Genomic DNA, 19109 nt, shown 5'->3' on the forward strand with positions numbered 1-19109 from the left:
GCCTATCCAAAATTCAAAATTGTGGATTTTTAGAGAGGCTTATCTAGCTTTTCTATATACTATATCTACTTAGTTATGGACACATGTTTCTTAATGGTTAATCAACCTGAACTATGCTGGTGATATGCAGAGACCTGCAACTTGTTGACCTTCCACAATCCTCAAATACGAATGTATGCTCTTTCAAGTAAAGCTTTACTCAGTTATTGAAAATATAATAATCACTGATTTTAATTAAAAAGTTTTGAAAGAAACCTGAGGCTCTGGAAGTGAAACTAAAAGTTATGTCAAGATGCTCTGATGCAGTAAATTTGGTTTGCTCAAAATGGTTCAACAGCAGAGATTGTGAGAGCTTGTGTTTGATTCTTATCCATGTGTTTTTATTATGGTTTATCTTTGGTAACTTATGTTACAAGTCCATATAGAGAATCTGAAACACTGTGACTTGTCTTTTTTCCTCCCACTTATCAGAATTTTGTGTTCCATAGGTCATTTATAATCGCAGTTTTGTACAAATCAGAGTAGAAGTGAGGCAGAGCAGAGATGCAAGATGACTTAACAGTTAAAGGACGGTCACCTAGAGCAAGACAGTTTGGTTTAAATCACCTATCTACCCATGTACAATAAATGTAACTGCATCAATGCTACTTTTCATCTCTGTGCCTTAATATTTTTTTAATACAGAGATAATTATTATAGCTACTGTTTATGGTTTCTTTGAGAATTAAAAGTGTTAATATGTTTGTAAAGCCACAGATAAATGCTGGCACTAAATTAATTTTGTTAAATATTTATGGAAAACCCAGAGTCCACTTTTACCACCATCCCCAATAACAATATGCTTAGAATTATATGCTTGGTAAATGTATTACTTAACTACTCCATGTGCATTTACACATTTATACTCTATGTGTATAGAATGTGTTATTTAAAAAAAAATAAATGTATCATGCTCTTCCACTCTTTTAGTCCGGTTTATTGAAAGTATAACTTACAGACAGTTAAATTAATCTGCATGTAGTATGAGGTATAGATCAAGGTTCCCTTTTGCGCATATTGAGGAAATAAAACTGTTTTTATATCATTTGTTAAACAAACTGAATTGCCTTTGCTCCTTTATTAGAGCAACTGACCATATTTCTTCAAGTCTTTTTATAGACTTTACACATTTTTATAATCTAGAGGTATATTCTTTTATTAAATGAGTATTTTAATTCAGTTTCAGAAAAAGATGATACATGGATTTGAATTAGAAAACATGAAATTAAGAGGTTTGTTTTACTGAAAATAGGCAAGAAAAATAAATAACTTATAATGTATTCAATGATAATTTTCTGGATCTTCTTCTGTGTCAAAAGCTATATATTTTCTCCCCAAAGCAGCTGCTCCAAGGAATAACTCCCTCTAGCTGAGATAGACTAATTCCGTTCCACCCCATCTCTCTTCTTTCAATAATACTGTGTAGGTTTAAAGGCCTCGGCTCTACCAACAAACGTAATTGTCCTTTATGCCAGCAACCCACAGGCAGTGGCACTAACAATCTCATCCCCAGCCCCCAGGGCAGAGGCCATACAGCTGGCATTGTTTCCACTGCCTCAGGAAGAAGGAGCCAAAAGCTGACCCTCAGCACAAATCAAAGCCCAATATAAAGAGAAAATAAGTGCTTCTAGGCCCAGAGTAGGCAAGCTATGGGCAAGAAAGGTTCTCTTTTCCACTACTAGGGTCTACAAGTTACTCTACTGCTACTGAGCTCCCAGGGTATTTGAAAGCACAAAAGGATCTAAACTAATGAGAAGAACTTTGCCCAGGCTGCAGATAAGAGTATCAAACATGGTGACAGGTGAATGTAATCATGTGTAGGAAGATGATTCTGGGAACTTACACTCTTCACATGGCTGCCAGCCTACAGAGGACAACAAAGTTAAGAACCAAGACAACCACTCCAAACTGGTATATCTGGGGAATCTTCAACCCTTTTCCTAGGTCCCACATCAAGTGTTAAATCCCATTCTCAGTATAATACATGAAAGGGAAGATGAGTGCCAACTTAGCTGCGAATATCAGTGCTGGCCCCAGACACGGGGACTTCATGAGTTCCAAATAAGACTCAAAGTTCCCACGGAGCAACAGCGCCTACATGCCAAAAAAAGAGACCTTTGCACTTAAAGCAATACCAGTGCCACAGTGACAGATGGACATCACTATGGGAAGATACTAACTGTAGACAATAATGTGGGAGATAAAGAACAGTTTGAACCTGTGTTCTTATTGCAGAACTGCTCCATCTCTTCTTTGGCCATGGTTCCCAAAGCAACCATCAGAAAAGCATTTCGGATACAGAGCTGGGGACTAAAGTGGGTTTGGAGGCAATGACGGCCAACATGCCCCAGCACTAGTGCAGCCATCTTGAGTTCCAGCCTGGATGAAAGTTAATCTAGAGTTCCATTATTACAACAAAACCACAGTGTACTGACTACTAAAATCATATAGTAAGCCTTATAATCAGGTTGGGTGAGTACTTTAAATTGTTTTTCAAAAATTTTTATTAGTCTAAGTTCTTTTTGTTTCTATGTATATTTATAAAATAATTCTGCCAATATTCTACAGAAATGCTTTCTGGGTGTTTTTTACAAGGTTAAAAATTATATTGATAAATTTTTCATTAATACATAATTATTATACATATTTATGGGATACATGTGCTATTTTGATACATGCATATAATGTGTAATGACCAAATAGGGGTATATAAGATATCTATCACCTAAACATGTATCATTTCTTTTTGTTTTGGGAACATTTCAAATCCTCTCTTCCAGCTATTTTGAAATATACAATAAATTGTTGTTAACTATAATTACCCTACTGTGTTTTCATTGAAATTGCACTAAATATAAAGATAAGGGAAATTAGAATCTTACTTGAGTTTTCAATCTGTAAACACTATGTCTCTAGTTAATTCAATCTTATTTGAATTTTAGCTCCATAGTATTTTAGTTTTCCACATATACATCCTGCAAATGTTCTATTATATTATTTTATTTGTTAAGGTGGTATACACATTTTAAAAAATTTTAGTTCCAAATATCTACTGATAGTATATATAAATATTATTGTTATTTATATGCTGATCCTTATTTTTTATTATTTATCATTGGCAAATCCATTTATGAGTTTTAGGAGATTATCTTAAAATCATTGGGATTTTCTATGTAGAAGATTAAGCCATTTTACAAACAGCAACAATTATTTCTTCCTTTTTAATTTCTACTTTTGAAAAAAATTTCAGTAGTTTGCTTTAATGCATTGGCTAAGATTCACAGTAAGATATTGAATAAGTATGCTCAGAATATATATCCTTACCTTGTTTCCAATTTAAAATGGTAAGAATTCAGTTTCCACCACTCAATATGATGCTAGCCTTAGTTTTTTGTTTGTCTTTACTATGATTGAATGTAACGTTTTCAAAATATAATTTTTTGCCTCAGTTGATATAATTATCTAATGTTTTCTTTATGTATTAATATATTCAGTTATATTGACTTATTTTTGCATGTTAAAATAGCCAAGCATTACTGGGATGAACCATATTTATGATGCATTTCTTTTTTCATGTATTACTGAATTCAATTTGCTAATATTTTGTTGAAAATTTGCATCTGTGTTCATGAAGAATGTTAAGCCTGTAGTTTCCTTTATTGTACTATATTTTTCTGACTGTAGATTGGTGAAGCCATTACAGAAAACAGCGTGGAGATTTCTAGAGAAAATAAAAATATAACCATTGCATGACCCAGAAATCACTCTTCTGGGGATAGATAGAACCAAAGAAAATGAAACAACCAACAAGTAAAGATATCTGCAATCCCCTGTTCATTGTAGCACTATTCATAATAGCCAAGATCTGGAGGCAACCTAAGTTTTAAGATCAATCAATGGATGAATGGATAAACAATGGGATATTATTCAGACTTAAAACTGGAGGAGATCCTGTTATTTGCCACAACATGAATGAACCTAGAGCACCTTATGCTAAGTGAAATAAGCCAACACAAAAGAAAAATATTATATCATTACACCTATATGAAATCTTTTTTTAAAAGTCAAATATACTAAGAGAGAAAATAAAACACGGTTACTAGGGCCTGGGTTGGGTGGGGTGAAAAAAATGGGGAAATATTGGTAAAATGATAGAAAGTAGCAAATATGTGAGATGAACTTTACAACATGAGGATTATAATTAAGTATGCTTTTTGTATTCAACATTTTTACTAAATGAGCAGATTGTAGCTGCTTTTGCCACACACACACCAAAAAAAAAAGGGGGGGGGTAAATATGTGAGAGGATGTATATGTTAATTAGCATTGCTATAGTAAGCAGTTTTCTCTTAATATGTCTCTCATAATATATACTTTAAATATGCACAATAAAATTTATTTTTAAAAGTTGAGACGTATTTTCTTTTTTATTTTTTGAAGAAATTTTATAGAATTGATATTGTTTCTTCTTTAAACATTTTGAAGAATTGTATAAACATGCAATTGAATTCATAGTTAAACTTTCAAAAAGGAATCTACTTGTATAAACATGCAAGTAGATTCCTTTTTGAAAGTTTAACTATGAATTCAATTTATTCAGGTTATATATTTCATGTTGTTTTAGGAGTTTGTAACGTTTATCTACATGTAGAATTGTATTTGTGTTACTGAACTGACTTACATTTACTTGTTTGTATTATTCCCTTATTATTATTTTAATGCCTGTGAACTCAGTAATGACTTTTGTTCCAAACATTGGTAATTTATTTACTCCCTCTTTCTTTTTTTTATTCGTTTTGCCAGAGTTTTATTGATTGTATTGATATTTTGAAAGAAATAGCTTTAGTTTTCTTGATTTTCAGGTTGTTTTCTGTTTTCAATTTCATTCATTTCTATTTCTATGTTATTTCCATCATTCTGTTCAATTTGGTTTATTTTACTCTATATGCCCTAATTTTTTAAGACAGAAACCTATATGGTTATTTTGGAACTTTTCTATTTTCCTAGTGTAAGTATATAATGCTACAAATTTCCCCATAAACACTACTTTATCAGATCCCAATATTTTTAACATACTGTATTTTGATTTTCATTCTTTTAAAAATACTTTATTTTGTCCCTTTGATTTCATATTTGACTCATGGATTTCTTGCTTTTTTATTCAAACTGATAATTATAACTGTGATGATCATTTCATTTATATGGTTTGATTTGAATCTGTCATATTGCTAACTGTTTGATTTAAACCCATGTTTTTTTGTTTGTTTTTCCCTTTGTTTTTGCTTTTTGTGTGATTAATATTTATTTACAAAATTAATATAAAATATATGGTCTTGTTTAACTTATTAGTTAATATTCCTTTTTGAGTGTTCTAAAGTTTACAATATAATTCTTTAATTTACATTACTGTCTTTGTATATTCTTTTACCACTTCACATACAGTGTAAGAAATTTTCTATTTACCACCTTCCATACTTTGTGCTATTGTTGTCATACATTATTCTGTAAATAACATGATCCCTCAAATATATTATCACTATTTTTATTAGGCAGTTATTCTTTAAAGAATGTAAAATAAGAAAACTGTATTTTTATCTATAATTTTAGCTATTCTTTTGCTTTATTTATTGTGTTTTATCTATTTAGTATATTTATCAGAATTTGCATTTGATATTACTCCTTCCTTTGTCATTTCTTATATGGCAGTTCTGTGTCAGATGCATTCTCTGGAATGTGTTCATCTGAAATATCTTTTATTTGGCTTCATTATTGAAATGTACATTCATTAGATATAAAATTATTAGTTGTTACTTATTTCATTTCATTTTATTATATATTTTTTTGAGACTGAGTCTTGTCCCACCAGGTAGAGATGGAGTTTCACCATGTTGATTAGTTGTTACTTTTAAAGGATTTTAATGTCACTCAGTTGTCCTCTGATTTGTCTTATTTTTAACAAAAGCCTACTCTAATTCTAAATTTTGTTCTTCTGCAGTTATACACACACATACATATGTATATATATATTTTAACCTTCTGGAAGGTTATACTATATATATACTATATACATATTGCATATATATATATTGCATATATACAATATATTGTGTGTATACACACACACACACACACACACACACACACACATATATATATATATATATATATTTTAATCTTCTGGAAGCCTTCAATACCTTCTCTTTATTGTTAGTTTCAACAATTAACTGTCTCTGTCTGAGATGTGTGTGTGTTTATACCATTTTCTCATCAAATTTATCTTCTTTCCTATGCCTTCTAAATTCTCTTACCAAGACTTCAACAATTATACATATGTTAGACCATTAGGTAATGTTCCACAGGATACTATATTCTAAATTTTTAAAAATTATTTTTTGTATTTTAGTTTGGATAATTTCTCTTGGACTACAATTTTTATTTCCACTGTAACCATTCTGTTGATAAAACCATTAAATGAATATTTTATTCGGTATGTTTTTGTAGAATTTCCATGTGACTTTTTTTTTTATTTTTCATCTATCAAAATTCTCTGTTATGTTCTTGTCATAATTTTTAAAACTTTTTATATGGTACTTCTTTAGGTCTAGTTCTATTAACTATGAATTCTGACTTTTTTATTCTTGATTTTTTGGTAACTTTTGGTGGAATAATAGGCATTATATGCCAAAGGACATAAGAAAGTGCAATAAATAAAATTTATGCCTCTTCTTTTTTCATGTTTTTGGTGTGGGGGAATCAATTGAGTCAATTATTCAGTGGAATTTAACTTTTGTTATTGCTGTAATTACAACAGCAAGCTACAAGTTTCAAATTTCTTCAATAATGGGATGCAACTAAGTCATTCATAGGGTTCTATCCTCTTCTTCTATTAGACTTAGCTGCCTGGAACACTAGATGTTCTTTATGGACACTTGCCCTTTCCCCAGTTTTAGATTGTTGTGGATTTTACTGGATGCAAGTATAATTTGAAGGACAGGGTAGTTCTCAGCTCTGCTGGTTATTCTTTTGTCCTAGACAGGTTTTGTATGCCTGGGCCTCGGGGATAGTGGTTCCTTAGTATCTTATTCTTCCTTCTCATGGAAGCCAGTTTCTCATATCTATGGAAAATCATGAGTTGGGAGTATGCACATCCTCTTAGACTGGGAGTCAAACTGCCTTTATCAATTTAGTATCTTTAGCCCAAGTGGATTTTTCCAGTTGTTTCTCAGTGGCAGACAGCTTGTTTATTTTCTGTCATCCAAGGTAGTACATAATATCCAGCCTCCTTATTTGAGAGGGTGTTTTACACTCCTCCAATAGCTTACAGACTTCTTTTATAAGATAATAGGGATAGGAATGTGGTGAGATTTTGTGTCTATGCACTATTGTGTGTGCTTTATCTGGTTCACTGCTCTGTCCCAATATATCTTAAGAGCATCTGCTATTGACCTATATTAAAAGCTTTCAAGAGGTGATAGATAATTCTTATATGGCTTGGATGTGTGTCCCTTTCAAACCCAAGTTGTAATGTGAACTCCAATGTTGTTGTGGTCCTAATAGGAAGTGTGTGCATCATAGGGGTGGATCCCTCATGAACGGCTTGGTGTCCTCATCTTGGTAATAAGTGAGTTCTCTAGTACTTCATAGTAGAGCTGGTTGTTTTGAAAGGGTGTGGCAACTCCCCCCTTTTTCTCTTTTTTTCCACTCTTGCCATAGGGATATGTCGGATCTCCCTTCTCTTTCTGCCATGATTGTAAGCTTCCTAAGGCCTTCACCAGAAGCAGATACTGGTGTCATGCCTGTACAGCCTATAGAACTGTGAGCCAATTAAGCCTGTTTTCTTTATATACAAATTATTAGCTTACCATTTTCTTTTGGATTACTTGCTTAGTTAATTGGAAAAATTCTTTAATAATTATCTCAGAGAAGATTTGAGGAAGTAACATGTCTAGTTTCTTTCACTTTGTTTAAAAATATGTTTATTTTGTCATTACACTCCTAACAATAGCTATAGAATCCTAAGTGTAATCTTTATTTTCTAAAAAAAGTTAAAATATGATTGCATTTTATGGTAAACAGTAGCAGTAATTGTTTTATTTTTTATTAATTACTTTTTTTTAAGAATTTCAACACTTATTTCAGATTCAATGGGTACATGTGCAGGTTTGTTACATGAGAAAATTGCATTATGATGAGATTTGAGGTACATATAATCCTGTCACCCAGGTAATGAGGATTGTAGTCAATAGGTAGTTTTTCAGCCTTTCTCCCAGCCCCATCTTTTTGAGTCCCCATATTCCTTCCTCCCTTCCTACCTTTCTTCAACAAATATTTGTGTCTTGGTAGTGAGAAATCTGAGATATTTCTGATCCTCATTAATTAGTAGACAATCTTAAGGTGTTTCTTCCCTTTCTGTTAAGCCCTTACCATGTTTTTGGACAGTTGTCGATGTTATTATTTTTTTTTATTACTATTAATTTATCTTACTCAATAGATGAGTCCTCATTGGACTCTTTTAATGTGACTGTTATTTTTTCTTTATCTCTATTTTTGGGAACTTTGTGTGAATTCTTCGAATAGTGTTTATCATTTATTCTCTCTAGTCATTCTCTGGAATTAATTTTAATAGATGAGAGAGACATTTGAAGTTTATTCCACTTCAATTAACCCTTATTTCTTGCTGTTTTTTAAAAGAACAAGATATATCACAAATATTATCTTCAACTTTGTCTATCATTTACATTTACTTTAGTTTTGTTTTTAATTCAAATGATTCAAGTTAAACATCCATAACAACTTTTAGCATTTCTTATATGCATTATATTTATCAGTGAATTTCTCTGAAGATATTAAATGTTTTGGCTCTGTGTTCCTGGTCTGTTTGCTCAGTTATCTCTGTTACCTTTAATGAAAGTTATTTATGCTAATTCATTATTATGCCTTTCTCTTTTGTGTTGTAGGTAACCCTCAATATCTGATATGAATAGATTGATAGATACAGATACAGATACATACATATATGTCATGTATATGTCCAAGTGTATGTGTGTGCATAAGATTTGTATTTATTTATTAGATGTAGTACTAAGTCAGCTTGTACAATTTGTATATAAATATTGGATTGGACAGGACTTGCTTCAGAAGCTAACACTATTGTTTGTATAAACAGAACTAGAGAACTGAAGGACATCAATTTTGCTGGATGGAGTGTTTTCCTAACTATTATTATTCACATGAGAAGTATAGTACTTCTTGATCCACCTGGAATTATCTGGTTGTCACTAAGAGTATGGGGGAAAACACCACTGTTGCTGTTCTTTAGCTCAAATGGGTGGAGGAAGTTCACAGATGAAGGTTCCTGTTCAGGCTCTTGACAAGGGGTAACTATCAAGGTTTGCTGTGGAATCTTGATAGTTACTCTTTACGAAACTCCTGCCTCTATGATCACCACCTCCATAGATGGATCACTCACTCTTAGTGTTGCTCCCACCTTCTCAAGTAGCCTTTCCTGCATACGTTTTGTCTTTCATCTTACTTCATTGATACCATCTTTTCTCCTTGCCAGCTTTCAAAAGTTCTTCACAATCTCTGCTAAATAGTAGGCTCACTTTTATTTTCCAAATTTTGCTTACACATTTCTTTATTTGCTTTAGTCCCTTGAATCAATTCTAAAATTTTTCCTAGCAAAAGATACTTGCAATATGGCTTTGGTGTTCAGTCTTTGCCTTAAATAGTCTTACTTTCAACATGGTCTTTATGAAAGCGCAGTAGTCATTGGATTTATAATTTTATGGAGTTGTTTAAATTTATTAATATTAAATTATAAAATTATAGAATTCTCTTTATGAGTAGATGCTAAAATGTACATTATTTCCCCAAAATATGAACCTAACATGAAAAAGTATATATGGAGCTAGATTTTTAGCTACATTAATTAATGTAAAACATTCATGCTAAAATATATTTATTGGGCAGCTCCTCATTGTGCAATTGATTGCACTTAGTTTAACAAATATTCATGGAATGTTTATTTTGTGCTATTTTAACATATACTTGTAAGAATGATTTTATTTCTTCAAAAGGTTTTTGTGTACTAAATTCTATCTATTGACAAAAGGATTGCAACCAAGTTCCTATTTATAATTATATGTCATTATTGCTACATCAGAAATACACCAGACAAACCTCTTACTTCCTTAATATCATTGAAGAACATCATTACATAGCATAGGTAGACACATTTTTTTGTACCATCTAGTAAATATTTTAGAATTTGTGGGTCATAAGGTCTCTTTTGAAACAACATAACTCAGCTCTTTTACTGTGAAACATTTCATGGTTAATATAAAAATAGTAAATATGTTGTATTTCAATAAAACTTTATTATTAAATAGACAGTAGGCAGGACTTGGCCTGTAGCCCATCATTTGCTTTTCCTCGCTAGATAATGTAAGCATAAAAGATTTCAAACTACAATTTCTCAAACAATTTTTGAAAAAAATCTTTCTACTGCCTTTTATCAATTTGGAATACTTTTCCAAATTCTTCAAGAGGAGATGAAAGTAGCATGATATATTTTATCTTCATTAATTTAACAAAAATATTTTTACATCTGTAAAGGAATGTGTGTTGATAAATACAACTTCAGGATAAAGAATAATTCAGAATGTTCTAAGTTCACATATATTTTTCTCTATTGCTTCAAAATTCCCAAAGATGAAAAAGGAAGCTTCAATCTCAAATTCCTGAACAAGTTGAAAAATGATTCATAACTACATACTCTGCTATAAATATGAAAATAAAGTCTGCAGTACATAAATTATTATATAAAATTCCATAATATTATTTATTTAAACTAGAGCAAAGAAAATGTATACTTGGCATCCATATATAAAATATACTTGATAATCTTTATAACTGCTAGGGGAAAAGTTCATGATAAAAGCACAGTCTGTAGTAATGCAAGAGATATTAGGTAGGATTTAAAAGTCATTAAGAGAGTGTTTTTTTATATGAAACACAATGAGAATCTGAAAACATTAGTAGGTTACACTATAGCATGTGTGGACTTATTTTATATCTTTTAAGATAATTGTGTTATATTTCTTCAAGTTTCAATCCCTTAATGGCAGATTTACTCTTTGTATATGAGTCCCCTCAGTTGAATTACCACAATTTACTTTCCATTCTTCGTTTGGTAGTGACCCAGGAAGACACACTTCTTTTCCCCCCAGGGAGTAAATACTTGCTCTTTTATTGCTTTACACTTTGTTCTTTCTACTGGTCAACGCCAATTTTGTTTGTGTGGCTCCATGCTCACTGTATTGTCACCACTGGCCTTGTGCTCATATTATTGTTATCCTCTGCATACTCAGGTAATCACTCTTGTAGAGGAAGGTGTATATTAAATACCGCCCGCCCCCAAATCCAATCTTTGTCCTCTTCTTTCTTGCTTCCTTCCCTGGGTCTTCTATCCCTGTGCACTGCAATGTCATGGCTTCCCCGATAGCTGGCTTCCAGTTTGATGTAACTAATGAAAAGCACCAGCAGGAGATTGAGATATGAGACATATTGTAAGGCTTTTGTTTTTTCTCTCTGCCTTCCTTGTCTTTCAGCAGTGTGTTTGTTGCAGTACTTGTAACCCTTCAGAACCACATCTTACCAGCTGATCACTCCGACATTGCTCCAACCGTCACTGGGCTCCTGCAGCACTGTTTTCTTTCTTTGTTTCTTCAATCCTAACAGTCACAAAGGCTTGCTACTAATTTCTAGCCTCTACTTGCCTACCTTATGCTTTTTATTCCCTTTATGCTGTCCTCACCCCATAGGTCTTCTTTTCTTTAAAATCCCTTGTTTAAAATATCTGTCAGCTTTCTTTCTTGCTGGACCCTGTTGTAAGAAATAATTTAGATTTAGAATGACTTTCTTTAGTTGATTTCTGCTATTTTTTTAACTCTGTAAGCTGCACATACGATTTTATGAAATTAGAATTCATTTTCTAAAATAAGCATTTATTTTTTTAATTTGATGCTATAAAATAGTAATAAAAATACAAGCCTACATATACATAGAAACTTTATAGAATTTGAAGTCTAGAGGAGTACATGGTTTATATAATAATAATAATATAGCCTCTTTTTAAAATATTTCCATGTAGTCTGTCTTCCAAATATTTAATTTTGACCTTTGTTAATTAGTGTTTTTGGATTTAGTCCTACACAGCTTAAGGCTTTTCTTTTTTTTTTTTTTTCCCATTTATTTTATTGTATTTTAGGTTTTGGGGTACATGTGAAGAACATGCAAAATTGTTGCATAGGAACACACGTGGCAGTGTGATTTGCTGCCTTCCTCCCCATCACCTACATCTGGCACTTCTCCCCCTGCTATCCCCCCCCAGCTCCCCACCCCCCACCGTCCCTCCCCTATTGCCCCCCAACTGACCCCAGTGTGTAGTGCTCCCCTCCCTGTGTCCATGTGCTCTCATCGTTCAACACCCGCCTATGAGTGAGAACATGCGGTGTTTGATCTTCTGCTCCTCTGTCAGTTTGCTGAGAATGATGGTTTCTGGGTTCATCCATGTCCCCACAAAGGACCCAAACTCATCGTTTTTGATGGCTGCATAATATTCCATGGTGTATATGTGCCACATTTTCCCTATCCAGTCTATCGTCGATGGGCATTTGGGTTGGTTCCAGGTCCTTGCTATTGTAAAGAGTGCTGCAATGAACATTCGTGTACACGTGTCCTTATAGTAGAACGATTTGTAATCCTTTGGATATATACCCAGTAATGGGATTGCTGGGTCAAATGGAATTTCTATTTCTATGTCCTTGAGGAAGCGCCACACTGTCTTCCACAATGGTTGAACTAATTTACACTCCCACCAACAGTGTAAAAGTGTTCCTACTTCTCCACATCCTCTCCAGCATCTGCTGTCTCCAGATTTTTTAATGTTCGCCATTCTTACCGGCGTGAGATGGTATCTCAATGTAGTTTTGATTTGCATTTCTCTTATGACCAGTGATGGCTTTTCTTAAATCGATTTCCTTCACTATTCTTCACTCACCAAAAGTTTAAATTTAACTTTTATTTTTTCACCTTGAAATCTTCCTCCCCATATAAGAAGAAAACATTGGTAGTTAATAATAAATTTATTAACAATAAATCTATAGGCTAATTTATCCCAGAAGGATTGACTTCTCCTAGTAGATTGCTGGATTTTCACAGGTAGGGAGCCACTTCCTTCAAAGTAATGAGCAATTATGACATTGTCACTAAACTATAGCATACTATCTCCACAAATCTCAATATAAAATATTTCACTTTTTGGAAACATATCAAGGAAATTATTGAAACTCAAGGACTCTTCCATTACTTAGTCTATAATATTTGTTGAGTGTATTTATATAAATGTAGTTGAAAATATAATATCAGATATTATTGTCTGAAAGCACAAAGAGATAATAATATCACTGATGTTAAAAATACAGTTCATCATTAAGGCATAATACGGCTTTTATTACAAATTACACTTCTCATACTGAAGTTTAATTGAACAATTTTCTCTAGAATCAAAAAGATTTCACAAAAGAGACTATGCTATATTGCAAAATCTAGGAGAAATCTTTTTTTTGAGTAATTTAACAGTTTGTCAACATTGTAATAGCTGAGTCTCACTGGGAGATAAACTGTGAAATAAAGTGTATATTTTCACAATTCGTTCATCATTCTACATTTTTACCATGGTACACGTTCAGTGGAATATATATCCCTGCCCCACTGAAAAATGTGATGTTAGAAAAATCCTGAATGTGTTGGCAGTGTTTTCCTTATCTACTTATGTTTATGCTGCTCACCGTGAGAAAAGCCTGCCCTATGTTGCTACTTCTCCCTGAGAAAAACAGGAAACTGTTGTGGAAACACACCTGCTGTTCACAATCCACACTAACTCTTGAACTTGTGTCTTAAAAAATGATTGCTAGTTTTTATAAGCCACTGTAATTTTGGGATCATTTGTTATACAGCATAGTCACATCAACAGTTGCATTATACAAACTCTTTAGTAGAGAAATAAATTAGAGGAATTCTGATAAATGAGACTTTCTGAAAGACGGTGGGACAGATAACCATATTATTTTACAAACGCAAATACAATAATGTATAACAACATTTTGGTCAACAATGAACCACATATATGAAGGTGGTCCCATGAGATTATAATACCATAATTTTATTGTTTCTATATCATGTTTAGATATACAAATGCAACCCATTGTGTTACAACTGACTAAAGTATTCAGTACACTAATGTGGTGTACAGGTTTGTAGCTTGGGAGCAAGATACCATATAGCCTGGATGTGTAGTAAGCTATACTATGTTTGTTTTTGTAAACATACTGTGAAATTTACAAAATGGCAAAATCACCTAAAGATGCATTTCTCAGAAAGTTTCCCCAATATTAAGAGCATAACTGGATTTTTGTATTGCTTTACAAATGAAATTAATATCTACAGTCTTCTCTGACCACTTGAGGAAAAGAAAATCAAAGAAAAAGCACAGATAATATTGTTATGCTTCTAATCTTGGATAAAATGTGTATTTGGTGTGCTAAGAAACAATTCTCTGCTCCTTATATTACAATTTTTAAGAAGTTTCAAACAGTGTGGTTTGTGTCCAGGATTAGTTTAGCAAAAGAGCCTTTTCAGAATGTGTTTTGTTTTGCTTGGTGTTTTTCTGTAAAGCCCTTCATCTGCCTAGAGTGAAGATTTGGGACTGTGCTAGAATTCAAGTGATAGCTGCTATGCTACACTAATAGAGTCCCTAAAGATATTAGGTTTTACCACTTTCTTTCTTCTGAATAATTCACATAAAATACTGCTAGATACAGCTGAGCAAGGCAGGTATTTTCAAAGGAAGGTGATGGCAGGATCTTGTCATGGGGCACTGAAACCAAGTGGGGTGAGGAGGAAGTCTGTGCAGGGTGGGAAGTGGCAGCAGCTTGTCAAGGGTGCCAGAGCCTGAGCATGTTAAAATTATCTCTAGTGTTTTAAATAATTATTCAAGGTTATTCTCTACATCTGAATAGATTTTTAAAAATACTTTGTAAAGGGGCAGCCAAAATGTGTGTGTTTGTGTGTGTGTTTAAATGGACTAGTGCAGCTATATCAGATTATATAATTTTTGTATGTCAAACAGTTAGCTGGCATTACTGTTTTTTAAAAAATAAATCTTCAACTAAAATACTTTTCATAATTAATTTGTCAAATCATTCTATGACTGTTTCTATCACCAAAAAATTTGCATAGAAAAGAAGCTCCTTAATGAAAAAGAATTTGCCATATTTTATTATTAAAATGAATATACAAAAATATTTGATAGGCTATTTAAGACATTTATATCAGGAAGCGTATTGTAGAGCAGAAAAACTGAGGATTGATTGAAAAGCAAAACAATTTAAAAGCATTTATTTTGTATTCAAACTACATTAAGGAAAATTCTTTGCAAAATTTAATTGCAATTTTCAAGTACTTCCAGTAATTTCTTGGAGATAACTATAATCTAGAAAAGTCATTAGTATGCCCAACTCTAGCTATTATATCTCAACCCAGTGACTGTGACAGCAATAGCTTCCTATGATGTTTGCTAGGAAGGAGTAGCATGGTCAGAAGCAATGCTTTATGTTTTAGTAAATTCCCAATGTTTCACTGTCAGGGAGCTTTACCAATACCAGGGAATTTAATCATCCTCAGCTCCCTCTCTTTTGACAGTTTTATACAAATGGGTTTTTGTTCGACTCCGTAAATAGGACCAGACAGTCCCCAAATATACTGTGGAGCACTTGACTGCCAATACTCTACTCGCCCCCAGCCACATTCTCAATGTCTTCCAAAAAGGAAAAGCAAACTATAGGAGAAGGGTGACCACCATTTGATAGAAAAACCATAGATTGAGGACATTTTATTAGCAAGATTGCTCATTGGATTCTTCATACTTACAAAACAAGTTGAGCTGAAAGAAAAGGTGTCTCCTATACTTTAACCTAACTAACTCCATTATCTTTTATTGCCTCCAGAGTTTTTTACAGAGTATTGCTTAAATTCAAATTTGGTTCTTCAATTTATAATTTGCACCTGACTTGCCAATTTGGGTCTAGATGTTTTATTCAATTGAAGAAAATGTTTAACTTAGAAAGATAGGTTTATTTCCTCAGTATGTCTCCAATTTATTAGTTAGAAATAGTTTTATTCAAATATCTGGCATTTCCCCTTTCACATATTAGTAAATATTTATAAGCAGATTTCTATCTTTTTATTTCTCTTTGTGCCCACTGTTGTCGTAATTCTGCTTCTAAAACTGAGAAATAATAATTACTATTAATATACTGAGTGTTCTTTATAATCAATACATCATTAAATCTTTGCAGCACTGTATGTGGTAGGAATCATTAATAATGTCATAATGTAGATGGGAAACTGAGATTCTTAGAAGTCATTAGTTTGTCCAAGAGCCCTTGTAATTGGCAAGGCCAAAATTTGAATAAAGGGTGTCTAATTTTGGAGCTTGAGCTTGGCAGGATCTCATTGAGAATTTGCTAACAATTTCCTTTGCCTTTCTCACTTTTATCAGAAGTTCAAATATAACTGCTCTATGATGACTATCCCATTGTAACCTGCTGGCAAATATCCCTAACATTTTTTTTTTTAATTAAAATCACTACTGACTAAAACCAATGTTTGAAAAAAAAAATTGTTCCTGACTACCTGTAGCAGACGTATTTACACATAGCTAAGGCTATAGTTATAGCTATATACATGTAGATTTAAATAAAGAGCTTTTTTGATTGTGGGGGCTGGGAAGTCTAGAATCTGTAGGGAAGACCAACAGGCTGGAAACTTAGGCTGGAGTTAATGCTTTCGTCTTGAAGTCAAATTTCTACTTCACTAGAAAAGTTCAGTTTTCACTCTTAAGGACTAACTGTTTAGATGTGGCCCATTCACATTGTTGAAGGTGATTGTTTTTAAAGTTAGCTTGTTTTAGATATTAACCACATCTCCAAAATACTTTTACAGAAGTATCTAGATTATTATTTGATTAAATATCTAGGCACTATAGCTTACCCAAGTTGACATATAGAATTAACCATTGTACTACCTATAACAAGAAGCTGGCATTTCTTTTCATAAGAAATTGTAATAAATTAATGTAGTAATTTACCAAATGTAAATATGGAAAAAATAATGCCTCCAATGGTATTGCTTCAAAGATTTGTAAATTTCTTAACCAAACATGAAAATATTGAGTTACTTGTACAATCCTGATCAAATTTACAAAATCCTATTCATGAGTTTTAACTATTAAAGTATGGCATATGCAGTCATAAAGATTTTAAAGACATTTACCTCTCAAGAAGTTTAACTTAGCATTGATATTCATTTTAGTCTTAACACACATGCTATATGTATTCATGTCACCTGGTTCTGTCATTCGTTACACTATACCATCAGATAAATTATTTTTGAAAAGTTTCTGACAGTATATGATATTGAAGTTCTTGCAAACAAATGTTGTAATTTTTGTAATCAACTTTTTCTTGATTGCATCATTATGAAATATATGTTGGCTTTCATTTGATATGCTTCTACATCAGTATAGTTATTTTGTTGGATTAATCAAATCATACATTGGTTCATTTATGTATTAAAGATCACTGAACATATTGTAGGTACTGAGAATACAGTGGTTGGGAAAGAGAAATGAAATTTTTCTTACACAAGAGTTTAGTTGTTTTGAAAGTGATTTCATTATTGTTTCCATAATATTGCCTTTTTTGACACCATATCTGATCTATCAGGAAATTGTGCTGACACACTCTTCAAATTTTTATTAGAGGTTCAAAATATCTCTCCGCCTCCACTGTACTTTTCTGGCACACACTGACATCATCTCTGGCCAGCGTTACTGGTTACTGCTGTCACTTCCTATCTGGTTCCTCTTGCTCCTGCTTTCCTAGGTAGCCTGTTGGTCTCCTTGCTCTGAAGCAAATTATGTGTATTTACGAGAAATAATGGGATGTTTTAATATGTATACATTGTGGAAAGTGTCAGTGAAGCTAATGACATTTTCTTGGCTTACAGATAAATCTGCCTTCTTGCACTGTGCTCACATAGCCTATTCTCTGTACATGTACATCCCTGATGTCTCTTCTTCTTTTAAGGATGCCAATCATATTGAATAGTGTCACTCTTCTGACATCATTTAACCTTAACCTTATTTAAAGGCCTTATTGCCAAATACAGTCACAATGGCATTAGGGCTTCAAGGTATAAATCTGGGTGAACATAATTCAATCAATAAAAACATTTTAATGGATTGATTCTTTTATCACTATATCATAAATTTGTATAACTGATAATTTTCTTTGCTCTGAAATTTGTTTTATCTGATATTAATATAGTCATTCAATTTGTATTTTTAATGTTAACATAGTTTATCTTTTTCCATTCTTTACATTTCATCCTGCATATGACATTGTATTTGAAGTAAATTTCTTGAAGACATCATATAAAGCACAGATTTTTTAATACACTCTGTCAATCTCTTTTTTTTAATCAGTGTATTTTTATAATTTACATTTAAGTAATTTTGTTGTGGGTCTGCATAAATCTGATTTCATTTATTTCTATTTTCTCTATTTCTCATTCTTTACTTTTAGTTTTCTTCCCTTCATTTGGATTACATGAATATTTCCTAGAATTCTTTCTTTTTAATTGTGTTTTGGAATGTATCACTTTGTATGGTTATCTTAATGGTCGTTCTATGCAATACAGTGTACACATATAACTTATCACAGCCAACAGTTACTGACATTTTATCGCTTTTTTCTTTCCTTTCTTTCTTTGCTTTTGTTTTTCTTTTCTTTCTTTCTTTCTTTCTTTTTTTTTTTTTTTTTTTCTTTTCTTCTGAGTCTTGCTCTGTGGGCAGGCTGGAGTGCAGTGGCATGATCTCAGCTCACTGCAATCCCCGCCTCCTGGGTTCAAGTTATTCTCCCACCTCAGCCTCTGGAGTAGCTGGG

The 19109-nt window shown here is 32.5% G+C and overlaps 1 pseudogene; it reads right to left on the reverse strand.

Moving 5' to 3' along the window:
* Positions 1–1780: 1780 nt before the first annotated feature.
* LOC108311465 lies at positions 1781–2405 on the reverse strand (annotated as a pseudogene).
* Positions 2406–19109: the final 16704 nt, after the last annotated feature.

Source organism: Cebus imitator, unplaced genomic scaffold, assembly GCF_001604975.1.
Source record: "Cebus imitator isolate Cc_AM_T3 unplaced genomic scaffold, Cebus_imitator-1.0 Scaffold116, whole genome shotgun sequence".
NCBI classification, from domain to species: Eukaryota; Metazoa; Chordata; class Mammalia; order Primates; family Cebidae; genus Cebus; species Cebus imitator.